Source organism: Tachysurus vachellii, chromosome 10 (assembly GCF_030014155.1).
Source record: "Tachysurus vachellii isolate PV-2020 chromosome 10, HZAU_Pvac_v1, whole genome shotgun sequence".
Lineage (NCBI taxonomy): Eukaryota > Metazoa > Chordata > Actinopteri > Siluriformes > Bagridae > Tachysurus > Tachysurus vachellii.
In genome coordinates this window covers 5,637,419-5,647,418 of record NC_083469.1, presented here as the reverse complement: position 1 = coordinate 5,647,418, position 10,000 = coordinate 5,637,419, and the positions used below count along the sequence as shown (strand labels likewise).

Sequence of the window (10,000 nt, the reverse complement as noted above, 5' to 3'; positions counted from 1 at the left end):
GGGAATTAACGGGAATATATGGGAATAAACTGGAAATTTAAAAAAAAAAAAGCATATTTGCCTATAACAAGGAACTTAAACGTAGTTAAAAAAAATCTTGCAGTATAATTGTGTTTAAAACAAAAAGATTTAATGCAATTTAAGTTGAATTTGTACCCTACGTTCCTCGGCCACTTGCACACAGCACACTGCTTACTGGAGGGCCATTGAGGCCAAACCCCCTGCAGGTACTTACATTCTTCCATAACATGCACAGTAACACTTTATTTTAGGGTCATTTAACTAGTTGCTTATTAGCATGAATATTAATAGAATATTGGCTATTTATTAGTGCTTATTAAGCACATATTAATGCCTTATTCTGCATTACCTTATTCTACATTCTTAAATGTACCCAATAACTAACTTACTGACTCTTAATAAGCAGTAAATTAGGAGTGTTATGACAAAACAAAATGTTTATTTAGTTTTGTATATGATATAGTTTATATACATTTCCTTATATTTTACAAATAATTCCCATAAATTCCGGTAAGTTTCCAATTTGGAATATTTCCAAAATTCCCCAGATTAAGTTCCCGTGGAAAGTTTCCGGAAATTTACTGGAAACTTTCCGCCCCTTTGCAAACCTAGTTAGCAGGTGGAATGGACTGTTTTACCCAGCAGGCACTTTTAATGTGTGCAGTACACTGTAGTCTCTCTATCTCTCTCTCTCTCGCTCTCTCTCGCTCTCTCTCGCTCTCTCTCTCTCTCTCTCTCTCTCTCTCTCTCTCTCTCTCTCTCATACACACACACACACACTGTCAGCAAATTACTGATAACTGTTTATTTTATATGTTTGATGGACCTCTGCTTGTAGATTTCAGTTAGTGCTAAAGATGTAATCGTTGTTGTCTAGGGCCATTCGGTTGTGTGTGTGTGGAATGAGGTGGAAAATGATGAGGTAGCACCTCTAAAAACGGAATGAACTCGTCTGTTAATCCAATATATCTGTGTCTCATGTGAGCGTGTGCGCTCGGCAGTATTGCAACGGTAGGAGTTTTCGGGAGGCTGTAATTTATTTTTCTGGTCAGCCGTGTGATGAGAAGGAGACGACTGGACACTGCGCTCTGACCTCACTGATAAGGGTGTGTGTGTGTGTGTGTGTGTGTCAGTGGAGTGTGATGTGATGAGGCAGTGAGGACAGTGCGAAACGAGATGGAAAGCACTTTAAACACATTTTACACTTACGGTTCATTTGGTTCAGCAGTTTTTTATCTCTGTCGATTATGGAACAGCGCAGAAGCTGTGATTTTCAGCACGTCGCTGTTCGGGGCGACGTGTCAGAGCAGTCGCTCTCTCATACGTGACGTGTTTACGTGAGAAGAACTAAACCAGCACAGCCTCATGTCGTACAAGTCACGTTCTTTTACGCAAAGAGACGCGTTCGGTTTAGTCGGTGAACCGACATTACGAAGAAAAAAGGATGTAACCGCAACAGGATGTAAGATACATAGTACAAGAAGTTCAAGCAGGGTTTCCACGGGGTCATAAAAAGTCATAAATTTAACAATAAGAATTTAAGGCCATAAAAAGACATAAAAACGTCCGGATTTTCCATACAAGGTCATAAAAAACATTTAGCCACGTCTTAAATTGATATGCTCGTCCATCAATTTGTTCTTTAATCAAAATGCGCTCGCGGCGGTAATGGCGTTCATTTGTTTCGCCTGTTGTAGTTCTGTATGATGAATCTTGGTGGTATCACACTGGTATCACGGCGTTCCAGAACTACAAGGTCCATGCGGCAGCATACAGACTTGTCGGAAGGACTTTCACAGAAACCCGCGCGAACTCCTAACATACTGTATCGTACTGAGTCACTGCTTAGTTTAATTGAAATCATCCTGACTATCACAATGGGAAAATGTACCTTTAACGATCTGTGGATCGAAGACGGTGCGTTTAGTAGCTGGCTCAAGCCCGTCGCTAACAATCGGTATCAAGCCTATTGCTCTCTGTGTAAGAAGACTTTGGAGCTGTCTTGTTTAGGCATAAAAGCCTTGAAGTCGCATGCAAAGTCGGAAAAGCGTATATATTATTACTCTTTAAATAATAAAACTTGTTACTTTCAATGAAAGTCAATAATAAAGACTAATTTTAATGACTGAAGTTATTTATCGTAATTCGTGTAGGTCATAAATTCAAATCATAATGGTCATAAAAAGGTCTTAAAAAGTCTTAAATTTGACCGATTAAACCCCACAGAAACCCTGTCAAGATTAAGGAAAAAACTTCCTTAGATGGAAGAGGAAGTAACCTTGAAAGGATCCAGATGCAAAAGTGAACCTCATCCTCATTTGGGTGACACTTGGGTGTTTATTGGCCAAACTAGTGTGTACATATGTTTTAGGTTCACAGACGTGATACAGAGAAAGTCCTGTATATTTGAGGTATATTTTAATGGACTGTGATGTTTTCACGTCCACTAGAAAGTTTTTTTTTAATAATAAATAAAGGGAGGCCAGATTTTAGTTTCAGATGTTTCGTTTTTATTGAAGTTTACCTTTAAGAAGAATTTCTGTAAATCTTTTTTGTTTTGTTTTTTTTCTCCGTGTTGTATTTTATTTTAACCTGTTTCTCAAAATGGTGGCTACACAAATAGTAAACAGAAATAATAAATGAATCGTAGTCATGAATAATGCTGAAATGCATGCGTGCACACACACACACACACACACATACACACACGTATACACGCACACACATATACACACACACACACACGCACACACATATACACACACATACACACACGTATACACGCACACACATATACACGCACACACACATACACACACACACGTATACACGCACATACACACACACGTATACACGCACATACACACACATGTATACACACACACACACATACACACACACATAAACACACGTATACACGCACACACATATACACACACGTATACACGCACATACACACACGTATACACGCGCACACACACACACACACAAACATATATACGTACACACACACATATATACGTACACACACACATGCATACACGCACACGCACACACACACATGCATACACGCACACACATACACACTCACACACATATACACACAAACACACACACACGTACACACATACAAACACCCATACACACGCATACACATACACACACACACACATTATTAGTGAATCTTGAGCCACCATCAGGTCTCTGATAGACACAGATTCGGGCACCTGGCAGTTTTAGTGGAGCCCTTATTTTATACCCCAGCTAGAGAGGTGGAGTAAAACATTGAAGATGAAGCACCTGTATGCATATGGAGCAGATGTCAGTAATGAGCACTGACCTGTTGGTGAATAACAAACCTACGGGCGTAAGTTACGTGACTCTTCTGATCTCTTCGTAGACGTGACCTGATGTAGTGAGACCAAAACTGTGTGTCGCTTTTATTGAGTAGATTGTGTGGTTAGTTGGGAGGAAGGAGGGAGCTGTTTGTTTCCTTTCTGGCGTGTCTCTAATTAATGAACTGATGAAACAAAAGGAGGAGGTCAGGCCCCTTCCTCTGCACCAACCGATAATTTGGTGTGTGTGTGTATGGTAGGACCGCCCACAGCTGTGACCCTCACCCCCCATACTGACACCAGCTGTGGATCAATACCTGGACAGCTGGGCTAGCCTCCCCTGATGTGCCAAAATAACACACACACACACACACACACACACCGTCACTTCTGAGGCAGATAGTCCCAGCTCACCCCTATCACTCGGGAAAAAAATTTACCAGTGAAATTTTAATATTTAAATGATCTTTTTCTTTCTTTTATTTTATTGTATTTACAGTCATGCCGAGTACAGAACGCTTCCAGGTCTCTCTTCCTGCTAGCATTAATAGAAGTGTGTGTTTAATTATTAAACTCCGCACTGCTGATTTTCCATGAGAATTCTCCATTCTGATTGGTCAGTTAGCGTTGATTAGTTTTCTATAACCGCAGCTCCGACAGGTTTACGTCAATACGCTCGTTTTTACCGTGCACCGATCACCGTATTGTTAAAACCACTGACGGGTGAAGCGAATATAATTATCTCGTTACCGGACCACGTTGTGATGGAGAGACGACCGGGTCAGAGCTTCTCCAAAACAGCGGGTCTGTGGGGGTTCCAACTTGTGGGGTATGCAGTGGTTAGTAGCTACCAAAACTGCCCCAAGGAATGGCGACTGGTGAATTAATGATAATTGGGAGCTCAAGGCTCAGTGATGTGTGTGTGTGTGTGTGTGGGACTGCAGTTTATCCTATCTGGTTTGATCTTACAGAAGAATAACTGTAGCACAGATTGATGAAAAAGTGAATGATAGAAAGGAGTCAGAACACACAGAGCATCACCGCTTGCTGCATACGAAGCTGTGTAGCCGACCACCCTGACACCTGTACACCACTGAACGCTCCTACAACAGGCAGGTGAGCATCAGAACTGGACCATGGAGCAACTGGACCATGGAGTAAGGAACATCACATTTTCTTGATGGAAAAAGTGAATAATAGAAAGGAGTCAGAACACACAGAGCATCACAGCTTGCTGCATGTGACCATGGAGCACTCATTTGGGTGTGTGTGTGTGTGTGTCACATCTCTTTCCTGGGGAAGAGATGGCACCTGGATGCACTATAGGAAGAAGTCAAGCTGGCAGAGGCACAGTGATGCTCTGGTTAATGTTCTGCTGGTAAATCATCTGTTCTTGGAATTTAGATGCATGTTATTATGATACACATCACCTACCTAAACACTGCTGCAGACCAAGTACAAGTCTTCATGGTAACAGTGTTCTCTAATGGCTGTGGACTCTTTCAGTCTCCTCCACACTGCAAGCACTGTACGTTAACGGTTTGAAGAGCAGGACAAAAACGTATATTTTTTTTAAAAACTATTATATTTTCACTGGTGGCTCTTGTTAGCCATGTAGATGTTCTTGACTCTCTGGGAATTTGTACTCTTTGGATCTGACGATTACTAATCTGAATATTTGATCATATTTAATCATATTTAAATCTATGTTAATTATGTACACATTCGAAAGGAATCTGGTCTCTGCTGGTGTTCAGGTTTATCTGGTTGAAGTACATTAGCATGGCAGTAGGGGGCATCCTTCAGCTGACCTGGCAAGCCCTCGTCTTCCCTCTCGGCGACATGTTTAGCAATTCAGAAGACACAATGCGAGCGCATTGATAGTCATATCCCTGTGATAAATTAAATGTGCCTCATTGTCCCTTTCCATTTTACACATTGTCAGAAGCGCGGCTCTTAATCTCACCTCCTGATTGACACCGGCGGCCGGGGAAAAGAGCACATTTTATTGTTTGTGCTCGTCAAATCTAGTTAAAACCCAATTCTTTGTTGGGTATTTGCATATTCTTAAGTATTTCTTTCTGGAGAGTGGGCCCTAAATCCGTCTTAAGTGTTTGATGCTTTTGGAAAATTCATTCACAAAGTATCTACATGCGCTATTAGCTCGGTATAATACAGCGGGCTAATCTGCTTGATAAGAAGGGGGAGGTGGGCACCGTTTCCTTCAGGGATGACACGCTATATTTCCGTGCGATTCAACAGGGGCTCAAATGTCAACACAAATGTCAAGAGCCGTCGCAGAGCCGATGTTTTTCCCCCAACGTTTTATTAAAAGTGCTACGTCGAGCCTGTTATTCGGGGTCAGGCCCGGTGGGAGTGGAAGTCTGGGTGATTTGTTTGTTTCTGAAGATGGGCGGTTTTAGTGTAGATGCCCAGGTGTTGCCCTGTATTTTGTGCCACGGCATAGTTTGAGAGGTGGGAGACGTGCCTGGCCCAGTCGCTCTGCCGTAATGACAGTCTTGGGTGTCCTGCCTTTTATTCTCGAGGCAAGGCATCTACACCTGGATATCAAGTTCTGCTCCATCTCGGCTTCCAGACCAAACAGGATTGTGAAACGTCCTTCACTCCTAGTCACAATCCGGCACGTTTACCTGCAATTAAGCGCCTTATACTGTACAAGATTCACCTTTACGATCCTTCACATGAGCTACATTTAGCCGTGTTCTTCACAGTCAGGTCTGTGAAGCATAATCACAAGGGAGGATTTTTTTTAGTGAGATCAGACTCCGTCGTCGGGTGAGGAGGTCTTGGGGGTTCAATACATATCGATAAAACTCCTCGACTAATAAACAGGCAGAAGGTTGTTGTTTTTCTACACGGTAAAATAACGCCTGAGGGATGTGGTAGCTCAGTGGTTAAGGTGTTCGACTACTGATCAGAAGGTCATTGGTTCAAATCCCAGGTCCACCAAGTTGCCACTGCAGGGCCCCTGAGCAAGGCCCTTAACCCTCAATTGCTCAGGTGTATAAACTGAACTAAAACATTGTAAGTCACTCTGGATAAGAGTGTCTGCTAAATGCTGTAAATGTCACAAATGTAAATGCCTGCTAGTCAATTTATTTATCGGAATAGCGTCTGGATACACGAGCTTTAACAGCTCAGCGATTTAGTGATATAGTGATATAACTCTTATTAACATCAACATTACTATTTGAAGGATTGCTAGCTCAAGAAATTAAAAATATATTAATCCCCGTTAACAGGTGAACGCATTGACACTATGTCTGTAGTAATGTAATGCGGTGTTTAATGGAAATATCGCTGTAATGTGTAATGGAGTCTTAGATGCAGTGACAACTGTGTGTGTGTGTGTGTGTGTGTGTGTGTGTGTTGGAGGAAGGTGTGTCGCTGTGTCTACACGTAGCTGCATCTCAGTCTCCCTTAGACAGCGTCGATAAGGCCTCTCGCTTTTCCTATGGGAATACAACTACACACAACCACCTATCTGACAGATGCATATCTATACATACAGCATTTGCACACACACACACACACACACAGCTGCTGGGGAAGATTCCTATCTGAGATTCTCTCCATCCGCTCTTTTTGTGCACACGCCGAGTCTGGAATATGTATCTGTGATCACATTGATCTGTGCGAGTGGGATATGCATTCTAAAGGGAAACGAGGCTCTGGACCACATTGTGACAACAACAAAGGGATTTATTTCTATGTCTGAGTGATGGAGCTGGTCAGCGATCGGAGAAAACGTAGCAGGTGAAACGTGTATGAAAAGCAGCGTGAATTAAATATAGCTGTGACTGAAGTATTCCCTAATCAGACACTTCTCCCTTCCATGCGATACAGCAAGAGATCATAATCGACGGCACTGTAGTGTGACGTGGCACGATATCCTGACCCGATTTATTACTCTCGTATCTCAGCAATTTGGCATCAGTTCGATTGTTTTAATTTAATAATGAATGGCACGACATTGTTTCTCTGTCTGTTTAAATAGTGTGGCGTTAAGTCTATGAATATTGTTGTATGATGCCGGTGCGTTGTGCTGAATTGGAATCAAGTGAGAGAAAGAAATGAGACGAGTTTAAAGGTGGGGTCTCCGTTGTTTGAGAAACGCTTCAGAAAACTGCGTCGGGCCGCCAAACAAAACAAAAACAAAACTAACGTGTAGCCAATGAGCAGAAAGGGGCGTGTCTTGTCAATATGGGCGGAGAGAGTGTTCAGTGCGCATGTGTGACGTTAGCAGAAAGCGGTTTTAACATTGACATGGAGGATAAAAACAAAGAAAGAAAGAGAAGAAAGGTTTACGATAAGGTAAGAAGTAGGACGTGTTAATATAGGATCAGCTTTCCAGTGTTAGGGGCGTATTTGTTTTGATGATTTCAAATGTCAACATTGGCTTTCAAACAACGGAGACCCCACCTTTAATATGTTGGGTATGTGTTAAAGCGTCATCAAAAGTCAGATAAGCGTCATAAGTTATGATGGAGCGTGTAAACGGTAGCCATGTAGCAGCGTGTGATCAGGGACGTGGGCGAGGTCATGCTGGGTTAGTGATGTTTCTGACCAGGAGAGAGTGACGATGTGTTTAAGAGGGTGAAGGTGGTGATGCGCCTGGGCCGTCTTTTCTAACCCCTAAATATTGAACGAATGTTCTGATTTTTGATTCGCAGTGGAAGACGTGAGCGAGCGAGCAGAGATGCGCTGTCACACAGTCCTCTTTACTCTCTCGTTCTAGTGTGTTTGCATTGCTGTAAGAGCCTCGCTGATCATGACTCCTTCTTCCAACCGATTGCAGCTGCTGCACAGCTCCCGCAACAGTAATGCAACAGAGTACAGAGTACGGCAACAGAGATTCTGTGTGAGAGAGAGAGAGAGAGTGAGTGAGTCAGAGACAGAGAGACACGCTGTTGGTTTAAAAGAGAGACTGTGTGTGTGTGTGTGTGTGTGTGTGTGTGTGAGTGAGAGTGAGTGAGTCAGAGACAGAGAGACACGCTGTTGGTTTAAAAGAGAGACTGTGTGTGAGTGTGAGAGAGAGAGAGAGACAGAAAGAGACAAAGTGTGTGTGTGAGAGACAGAAAGAGACAAAGAGTGTGTGTGTGTGTGAGAGAGAGAGAGACAGAAAGAGACAAAGTGTGTGTGTGAGAGACAGAAAGAGACAAAGTGTGTGTGTGTGAGAGAGAGAGAGAGAAAGAAAGAGACAAAGAGTGTGTGTGTGTGAGAGAGAGAGAGACAGAAAGAGACAAAGTGTGTGTGTGTGAGAGACAGAAAGAGACAAAGTGTGTGTGTGTGACAGACAGAAAGAGACAAAGTGTGTGTGTGTATGTGTGTGTGAGACAGAAAGAGACAACGTGTGTGTGTCTTATGTGTGAGAGACTGACTGGATGTGTGTGAGTGAGTGAGTCAGACACAGAGAGACACACTGTTGTTGTAAAAGAGAGACTGTGTGTGTGTGTGAGACAGAAAGAGACAAAGTGTGTGTGTGAGAGACAGAAAGAGACAGTGTGTGTGTGTGAGAGAGAGAGAGACAGAAAGAGACAAAGTGTGTGTGTGTGAGAGACAGAAAGAGACAAAGTGTGTGTGTGAGAGAGAGAGAGAGAAAGAAAGAGACAAAGAGTGTGTGTGTGTGAGAGAGAGAGAGACAGAAAGAGACAAAGTGTGTGTGTGTGAGAGACAGAAAGAGACAAAGTGTGTGTGTGTGACAGACAGAAAGAGACAAAGTGTGTGTGTGTGTGTGTGTGTGTGTGAGACAGAAAGAGACAAAGTGTGTGTGTGTGTATGTGTGTGTGAGACAGAAAGAGACAAAGTGTGTGTGTCTTATGTGTGAGAGACTGACTGGATGTGTGTGAGTGAGTGAGTCAGACACAGAGAGACACACTGTTGGTGTAAAAGAGAGACTGTGTGTGTGTGAGAGACAGAAAGAGACAAAGTGTGTGTGTGAGAGACCGACTGGATGTGTGTGAGTAAGAGAGACCAAGAGTGTGAGAGTGAGTGTAAACTCAAAACAGAGAGCGTTGTGAGATTGAGCAAATGTGAGTGTGTGTGAGAGAGACAGAGTGAGTGTGAGTTGTGATTCTAATGAGATCATCATTGTTCACTTCTCCTGTCATTAGATTTAATGTTGTAGCTGATGGCTGTATTGTGGTCAGTGAGCAGTCTGTTTGTCTACTTGTTTCTCTTTCTTAACCAGTTCCCAAACCTGCCCCAGAGTTACCCCAGGTGATCAGACCAACACACACTTGTGTGAATCCTGTCCTTCATGCTACAAAACTTGTGTGTGTAGTCGTCATTGTGATCCCTGGACACTTGATCAGTTTATTATTGTTTTTATTTTTGGTCTTGTTTTTATGTTATCAGTGCACGTGACCTTTTGTGTATTTTAAATGTAGTCCACAATTACCACAGTGACCCTAACAGTATTTAGTCAGTCTGACTGTCCCACGTGTTCCTGCTTTCTGAATTTCTGAGCTACAGGGGGCGCCATTGACCACCGAGACCTTCACACGTGGCCGATACAAAGAAGGTGCAGGGTTTAATGTACAAATATCCTGATGGATGAGATGATTTTGTTGCAGTTCTTTTAGAAATTATTTAGGAAAATAGGTGTGTGTGTGTGTGTGTGT

The 10,000-nt window shown here is 42.7% G+C and overlaps 1 protein-coding gene across 2 annotated transcripts in view; it reads left to right on the top strand.

The window, feature by feature from the left end:
• The window catches only part of ehbp1 (EH domain binding protein 1), a 162,966-nt gene that overhangs the window by 30,267 nt on the left and 122,699 nt on the right, over positions 1 to 10,000 (top strand). The gene's annotated exons all lie outside the window — the stretch shown is intronic.